This window comes from Piliocolobus tephrosceles, chromosome X (assembly GCF_002776525.5).
Source record: "Piliocolobus tephrosceles isolate RC106 chromosome X, ASM277652v3, whole genome shotgun sequence".
NCBI classification, from domain to species: Eukaryota; Metazoa; Chordata; class Mammalia; order Primates; family Cercopithecidae; genus Piliocolobus; species Piliocolobus tephrosceles.
In genome coordinates, this window is record NC_045455.1 from 38929776 (window position 1) to 38938503 (window position 8728).

Genomic DNA, 8728 nt, shown 5'->3' on the forward strand with positions numbered 1-8728 from the left:
TGCTTTGGAAGCTTCCTCTCAGGGGTGTACTCCACCCTGTGAGGTGTGGGGTGTCAGACTGCCCCTAGTGGGGGATGTCTCCCAGTTAGGCTACTCAGGGGTCAGTGACCCACTTGAGCAGGCAGACTGCCCCTTCTCAGATCTCAACCTCCGTGTTGGGAGATCCACTGCTCTCTTCAAAGCTGTCAGACAGAGTCGTTCGCGTCTGGACAGGCCTCTGCTGCTTTAGCTGAGCCCTGTCCCCAGAGGCGGAGTCTACAGAGACAGGCAGGTTTCCTTGAGCTGCTGTGAGCTCCACCGAGTTCGAGCTTCCCAGCGGCTTTATTTACCTACTTAAGCCTCAGCGATGGCGGGCGCCCCTCCCCCAGCCTCGCTGCTGCCTTGCGGTTAGATTGCCGCAGACTGCTGTGTTAGCAAGGAGGGAGGCTCCATGGGCGTGGGACCCTCCCGGCCAGGTGTGGGATATATTCTCCGGTGTGCCGGTGTTACAGCGCAGTATTGGGGTGGGAGTTACCCGATTTTCCAGGTGTTGTGTGTCTCAGTTCCCCTGGCTAGGAATAGGGACTCCCTTCCCCCTCGCGCTTCCCAGGTGAGGCGATGCCTCGCCCTGCCTCAGCTCTCGCTGGTCGGCCTGCAGCAGCTGACCAGCACCGATTGTCCGGCACTCCCGAGTGAGATGACCCCAGTACCTCAGTTGAAAATGCAGAAATCACCGGTCTTCTGTGTCGCTTGCGCTGGGAGATGGAGACTGAAGCTGTTCCTATTCGGCCATCTTGCTCCGCCCCATTAATAGCAATTTATAAGACTGTTAATATGCACATGCTCAATGCAGCTAATTCCGGAAGAAAAAAAAGAACTTTTAAAAATAGTTTTAGCTCCTTTTATATCAGTAAAACTATAGATTGGTATAAAACATATACTCAATTTAAAGGAATACTTTGAAAATCAGAAATGAAAGCTGTTTGTTCTGGGTCACCACTGGTAAAAAGGGGGACAAAGGGAAGCCTTTTCTTTTTCTTTCTTTTTTTTTTTTTTTTGAGACAGAGTCTCACTCTGTGGCCCAGGCTGGAGTGCAGTGGTGCGATCTCAGCTCACTGCAACCTCTGCCTCCCAGGTCCTGGTTCAAGCAATTCTCCAGCCTCAGCCCCCGAGTAGCTGGGATTACAGGCATGCGCCACCATGCCCAGCTAATTTTTGTATTTTTAGTAGAGACAGGGTTTCGCCATGATGGCCAGGCTGGTCTTGAACTCCTGACCTCATGATCTGCCCACCTTGGCCTCCCAAAGTGTTGGGATTACAGGCCTGAGCCACCGCGCCTGGCCTGAGAAGCCTATTTTCACTATTACTTTTACATTTTGGAAAAAGGATAAGCAGACAAGATAAAATGTGTCAGGCTTGTTTTTTAAAAGTTTTTAAAAATAGAAATCATTGTCACTTTTCCTGAATCTTGATAAGAATGTTTGGATTTTGAAAGTCAAAGGATGAAGGATCAGTGTCCACATATAGTGAAAGAAAATAATTTGTATCCGTCAACAGTTTCTGAGATACTGTGTGTGAGAATCTTCAAGCAATATCAAAAAAGCTGCTACTTCAAACAAAAAATGGCAGCATTAAATATTACTGAAATATAAAATGTAAGTGCTATGAAAGTATGAAACTTAATAAGAAATAACAATTTTGAGTGCTTACTATGTGTCTGAAACTAAGCTAAGTGCTTTATTTACACTGTGCACAATCTCATTGAATCTTTACTGAAACCTTTTGGTTCTATGGTTGGTTGTATTTTACAGATAAGGAAGCTGAAGCTCAAGGAAGATTATGAGTTAGTGTATATTCATATGTACATATTTATTCATGTATATTTCAGTTATAGACATTCTCTGTCCAACCTATCTCTTAAAGAAATAATTATTAGCTTATTTTTCCCACATGTTGCTTGTAGGAGGATAAAGAGAAAAACTTTCAAAGATTAACAGTTGACCCTTGAACAACATGAGTTTGAACTGAGCAAGGCCACTTATATGTATATTTTTTTCAATAAATATATTGGATTTTTAAAAAATTTTATGACAATTTGAAAAGACTCACAGATAAACCATGTAGACTAGAAATATTGAAAAAAATTAAGGAAAAGCTAGGCATGTCATGCATGCATAAAATATATGTTGATACTAGTCTATCATTTACTGCAACAAAATATGCACAAATCTATTAAAGTTAAAATTTACAGAGATATAGACCAATGGAACAGAACAGAGCCCTCAGAAATAATACCACACATCTGCAGCCATCTGATCTTTGACAAACCTGACAAAAACAAGAAATGGGGAAAGGATTCCCTATTTAATAAATGGTGCTGGGAAAACTGGGTAGCCATAGGTAGAAAGCTGAAACTGGATCCCTTCCTTACACCTTATACAAAAATTAATTCAAGATGGATTGGAGACTTAAATGTTAGACCTAAAACCATAAAAACCCTAGAAGAAAACCTAGGCAATACCATTCAGGACATAGGCATGGGCAAGGACTTCATGTCTAAAACACCAAAAGCAAAGGCAACAAAAGGCAGAATTGACAAATGGGATCTAATTAAACTAAAGAGCTTCTGCATAGCAAAAGAAACTACCATGAGAGTGAACAGGCAACCTACAGAATGGGAGAAAATTTTTGCAATCTACTCATCTGACAAAGGGCTAATATCCAGAATCTACAAAGAACTCAAACAAATTTACAAGAAAAAAAACAACCCCATCAAAAAGTGGGCAAAGGATATGAACAGACATTTCTCAAAAGAAGACATTTATGCAGCCCACAGACACATGAAAAAATGCTCATCATCACTGGCCATCAGAGAAATGCAAATCAAAACCATGGTGAGATACCATCTCACACCAGTTAGAGTGGCAATCATTAAAAAGTCAGGAAACAACAGGTGCTGGAGAGGATGTGAAGAAATCGGAACACTTTTACACTGTTGGTGGGACTGTAAACTAGTTCAACCATTGTGGAAGACAGTGTGGCGATTCCTCAAGGATCTAGAACTAGAAATACCATTTGACCCAGCCATTCCATTACTGGGTATATACCCAAAAGATTATAAATCATGCTGCTATAAAGACACATGCACATGTCTGTTTATTGTGGCACTATTCACAATAGCAAAGACTTGGAATCAACCCAAATGTCCATCAGTGACAGACTGGATTAAGAAAATGTGGCACATATAAACCATGAAATACTATGCAGTCATAAAAAAAGATGAGTTCATGTTCTTTGTAGGGACATGGATGAAGCTGGAAACCATCATTTTCAGCAAACTATCACAAGGACAAAAAACCAAACACTGCATGTTCTCACTCATAGGTGGGAATTGAACAATGAGAACACTTGGACACAGGAAGGGGAACATCACACACCGGGGCCTGTTGTGGGGTGGGGGGAGGGGGGAAGGGGGGAGGAATAGCATTAGGAGATATAGCTAATGTAAATGACGAGTTAATGTGTGCAGCACACCAACATGGCACATGTATACGTATGTAGCAAACCTTCACGTTGTGCACATGTACCCTAGAACTTAAAGTGTAATAATAAAAAAAATTATCAAAACATATGCACAAATGCAGACTGCACATGATGCCTTTTGAAGTTGAAAGAAATGTAGACATAAAGAATGAGTATTAAATCATAATTATAACTGCATAAAATCATTTCCACATGAGCAGTTCATCTTTCCAGTAAATTGGGTATTACAGTAAAAAGTGATTTCTCACAGTTCTCATGTATTTCTTGTCATGTTTAGTGCAATACCATAAACCTTGGATAACATCATTAAACCCATTCAAAATGCCATTAGTGATGCTAGAAATGCTCCCAAGAAGCAGAGAAAAGTCATGACATTCCAAGAAAAAGTTGGATTGCTTGATAATATGTACTGTAGATTTTGATCTGCAGCTGTGGTTGCCCTCCGTTTCAAGATAAATGAATCCAGTGTAAGGACCATTGTGAAAAAAGAAAAGGAATGTTGTAAAGCCATTGCTGCAGCTATGCCAGTGGGTGCAGAAATCTTGCACTTTTGGTGAAATACCTTTTTAAAAATTATTTTTGTTTTTTTTTATTTTACTTTAAGTTCTGCGATACATGTGCAGAACATGCAGGTTTGTTACATAGGTATACATGTGCCATGGTGGTTTGCTGCACCTATCAACTCGTCATTTAGGTTTTAAGGCCCATATGCACAAGGTATTTGCCTAATACTCTTCCCACTGCTTGCCCCCAGCCCCGCAACAGGCCCTGGTGTGTGATGTTCCCCTCCCTGTGTCCATGTGTTCTCATTGTTCAACTCCCACTTATGAGTGAGAACATAAGGTGTTTGGTTTTCTGTTCCTGTGTTGGTGAAATACCTTTTTATCTCACGTTGAAAATGCAGCTTTTTATGTGGATGCAGGATTGCTATAAAAAAGGCATACCTATATACTAATATTCAAAAAAAGCAAAGTCATTATATAACAACTTAAAAACAAAATGAAGTTGAAGGGTCTAATGCTAGAGAATTTAGTGTCAGCAAAGGATGGTTTGATAATTTTAGAGATTTGGCTTAAAAAATGTCAAGATAACAGGAGAAGCAGCTTCTGCCAATGAAGAGGCAGCAGATGAGTTTCCAGATGCCATTAAGAAAATCATTGAGGAGAACGGATATCTTCATGAACCTGTTTTTAAAATGCAGATCAAAATGCTTTATTCTGGAAAAAAATGCCACAAAGGGCATTTATTAATAAGAAAGACAAGTGAACAACAGGACTGAAGGCAGGAAGGGATAGGCTAACTCTACCATTTTGTGCAAATGCAGTTAGGTTTATGATTAGGACTGTCTTTATCTATAATACTGTTAACCTTTGAACCTTGAAGGGAAAAACACCAGCTGCCAGTCTTTTGGTTGTACAAGAAGAAGGCCTGGACAACAAGAACCCCTTTTCGGGGTTGGTCCCATTGATGCTTTGTCCCTGAAGTCAGGAAGTACCTTGCTAGTAAGTGACTGAACTTTGAAGATTTTTTTGATATTGGGCAATGTCCCTGGCTACTAAGAACCCCATGAATTCAACGCAGAAGGTGTCAAAGGGGTCTACTTGCTCCCAAACACAGTGTCTCTAATTCATCCTCTAGATCAGGGGTCATAAAGACCTTTAAGGCTCATTACACACTGTACTCCATTGAAAGGATTGCCTCTATGGAAGAGAATCTGAGAGAGAGAACATTATGAAAGTCTGAAAGGCTTGCCCGCTGTTAAAGATGCTATTATTGGGATAAAAAGAATCATGGAAGTCATTAAGCCTGAAATAATAAATTCCTGTTGGAAAAAACTGCCCAGATGTTGCACATGACTTCATAGGATTTATGACAGAGACAGTCAAGGAAATAATAAAAGAGATTGTGGCTATGGCAAAAAAGGTAGGAATAAAGGGTTTCAAGATATAGATCTTGGAGAACTCCAAGAGCTAGCAGACATCACATGAAAGGAATTAACAGGAGATGACTTGATGGAGATGAGTGCTTCTGAATTAGTGCCAGACAACAAGGAATAGAGGACAAAAGAAGCAGGGCTAGAAAACAAATTGACATTAGACAACTTGACAGAAGCCTTCTAATTATTCAAGACTGCTTTTGACTTATTTTATGGCATGAATTCTTCTATAACATGAGCAATGAAACTAAAGCAAACATTGAAAGTGCTGTAGAACCCCAAATTCAGGCTCGTGTGCCCATTGTACAGCTGGAGCCAAACAATGAGACATCGGTGCTTGGAGATAGAGAAGGTTTTTCAATTTGGCTAAAGTGGAAGCCAGAAGAACAAGCCCTCTCAAATCCATCTTAAGAAAAAGATGAAGCAGGGAGTTTTTATGCAGCTGGAGAGTAAGGGAGGGGGAGTTTCAGGGAACCCAGGGGAAAATTCTGTGTTTCTTCAGTCTCAGATAACACCTTGAGCAGCCAGGCTTCTGGGTGTCAGCAGCTGGTTGAAACATTCTTAAAGGCATTCATTTATTCTGCCAAAGTTTTTTGTGACCCTTAAGTTATTTCCTTCTGCTTTGCAAAGAAATAGTACATCAGCAGTTTATAATTATATTGTGGGTAAAAAGGGATATTGGGCAAAGAGGGAGTGGTTGACATGTACAAGAAAGACAAGACAGGACTTGACCAGAATTTTCATTGCTTCAGTCACTAAAAGTACAGGGGCACTGAAATCTAAAGGGGCCTGGTTGTAGAAGGATTAGTACCATATATATAGAAATATTTAGATAAATTAAAAAGCAAAGCCAAAAAATAATCAGACAGAATTAACAATGTATTTCCATGAAGTTACATGGTGATATGGTGTAGCCATGTCACCATCCAAATCTCACCTTGAATTGTAATAATCCCTGTGTGTCATGGGAGGGACCCTGTAGGAGGTAATTGAATCATGGGAGCAGTTTCCTCCATACTGATCTCGTAGTAGTGAATAAGTCTCATGAAGTCTGATGGTTTTATAAATGGGAGTTCCCCTACATAAGCTCTCTTGCCTGTTGCCATGTGAGACATGCCCTTGCTCCTCTTTTGCCCTCCACCATAATTGTGAGGCCTCCCCAGCCATGTGGAACTGTGAGTCAGTTAAACCTCCTTTTCTTTATAAATTACCCAGTCTCGGTTATGTCTTTACTAGCAGTGTGAGAATGGACTGATATATATGTAATGTCCCTGCCTCTCCTACCTCACCTTCTATCTCCTCCACCCCTTCTGCCTCTGTCACCCCTGACACAGCAAGACCAACCCCTCCTCTTCCTCCTCCTTTTCAGCCTACTCAATGTGAAGATGACGAGGATGAAGACCTTTGTGATGATCCACTTCTACTTAATGAATACTATATGTGTGTATGTCTGTGTGTATGTATATATGTGTGTGTATGTGTATATGTGTATGTATATATGTGTGTGAATATATGCATATATGTGTATGCATGTATATATGTGTGTACACACACACACATATTTTACGAGGCAAAGAACTTTATTAACCTTTGTTTCAAACTTTATTCTCAGGCTTCTTCAGCTTAATTCGCTGCAAAGAGTGAATTGTATATAAGCAAAAACTGAAAAGAGCTGCAGTGTCCAAGGGGCTTGGGCTTAAAAATATTAGAGATCTAGATTTTATTAGATCTGTAAACAAAACATTTGTAAAAAGCAGTCATAATGTAAAACAGCAGCTCCCAGTAACTTCTTCAAGTTTTATCTTCTTCAGAAGTTGACTCAGTTCAGTTTGCCTCATTCTTGGAAGCCTCATCAAAATTCTCCACAAGATCTAGAACTTCATCATCATCATCCTCTCCAGTAGCAAGTGGTGCTTTTCCTCCCACAGATTGTTTGGGCCGAGTGTTAGCCAGTCTCTTTGAACTAGTCAGACCATCTGCAGCACTGGTTTATGATGGATGCTGAGTAGCATTTCTGTCAGCTGCTTTGTCTCAGCATGGCCTGTCATGGTGAAAGTGTTTGCTGCCAGCGATGCCTGAACTTTAGGGTTGTTAAAGTGAATCACTGCTCCTTGGTGTGTAAACATATTCACCTCTTCAATACCAGAGATATTGTTTACCCCTAACTTCTTTAAGGAGAACTAAAATTTTTTATCCTCTGCTGTTGCTAGGTTTATGATCAGGACTGCCCTCATCTATAAAACCGTTAACCTCTGAGCCTTGAAGGGACAAGATAAATACTAGCTGCCAGTCTTGTGGTTGTACAACAAGGCCTGGACAATGAGAACCCTTTTTCTGGGTTAGTTCCATTGCTGTTTTGTCCCTGAAGTCAAGAAATACCTTACCAGACTGACTTTTAAAGTTCTTTTGGTATGGACAATGACCCTGGACACTCAAAACCTCATGAGTTCAACACCAAAGGTGTCAAAGGGGCCTACTTGCCCTCAAATACAGTGTCTCAGATCCTATGAACCACCTTTTTTCTGTGAGCAGTTCCTTTCTGACCAATGTGCACTTCTGCTTGCCGTTTGGTGAGTTTTTGGTTCATGATTGTTTCTTTCATCTTATCTGAGTGGAAAAGAGGCTGCGCGGGGGACTAGGGTTGGCACTCGAGGAGTCTCGGGTGAGACCAGCTGAGATTAGAAGCACACAGGGAGGCAGGCTGGCAGCTGAAGGAATACATTTCCTTTTCTCTAGCTTACTTTATTATAATATAATACACACAACATATGTGTTAATTAACATTATGTGTTATTGGTAAGGCTTCCAGTTAACAGTTAAGGCTATGAGTAAAGTATTCGCGGAGTTGAAAGTTATAGTCAGATTTTTACTGCATGGGAAGTCAGCACCCATAACCCGCATGTTGTTCAAGGGTTGACTGTACTTAATTTGCTTTTATTAGGATGAAGAATGTTTCCTGAGACCCACTGTCTTGGTTTGGCCAGGACTGAGGTGTTTCATTGCTAAATCCAAGCGAGTTTCAGGACAGCTGGCCACTCTACTGGGATTTCAGGAAAGGGACCCATTGAGACTAAGCCTTTAAAATCAGATAGCTTGAGCTCTCTCTAGTTTTAGTTAATAAGTGGCTTTTATGATTAAAGGGAACTAAAAGCATCAAAATGCCTTAAGATCTATTTTTTTTTCTAGATTATATGGACCTATTTATTTATTTTATTTTGCTTTAAGTTCCAGGATACATGTGCAGAACGTGCAGGTTTGTCACATAGGTAC

General features: G+C 40.5%; 1 pseudogene; it reads right to left on the bottom strand.

Moving 5' to 3' along the window:
* Positions 1-7282: 7282 nt before the first annotated feature.
* On the bottom strand, positions 7283-8060 carry LOC111522246 (annotated as a pseudogene).
* Between the last annotated feature and the right edge of the window lie 668 nt (positions 8061-8728).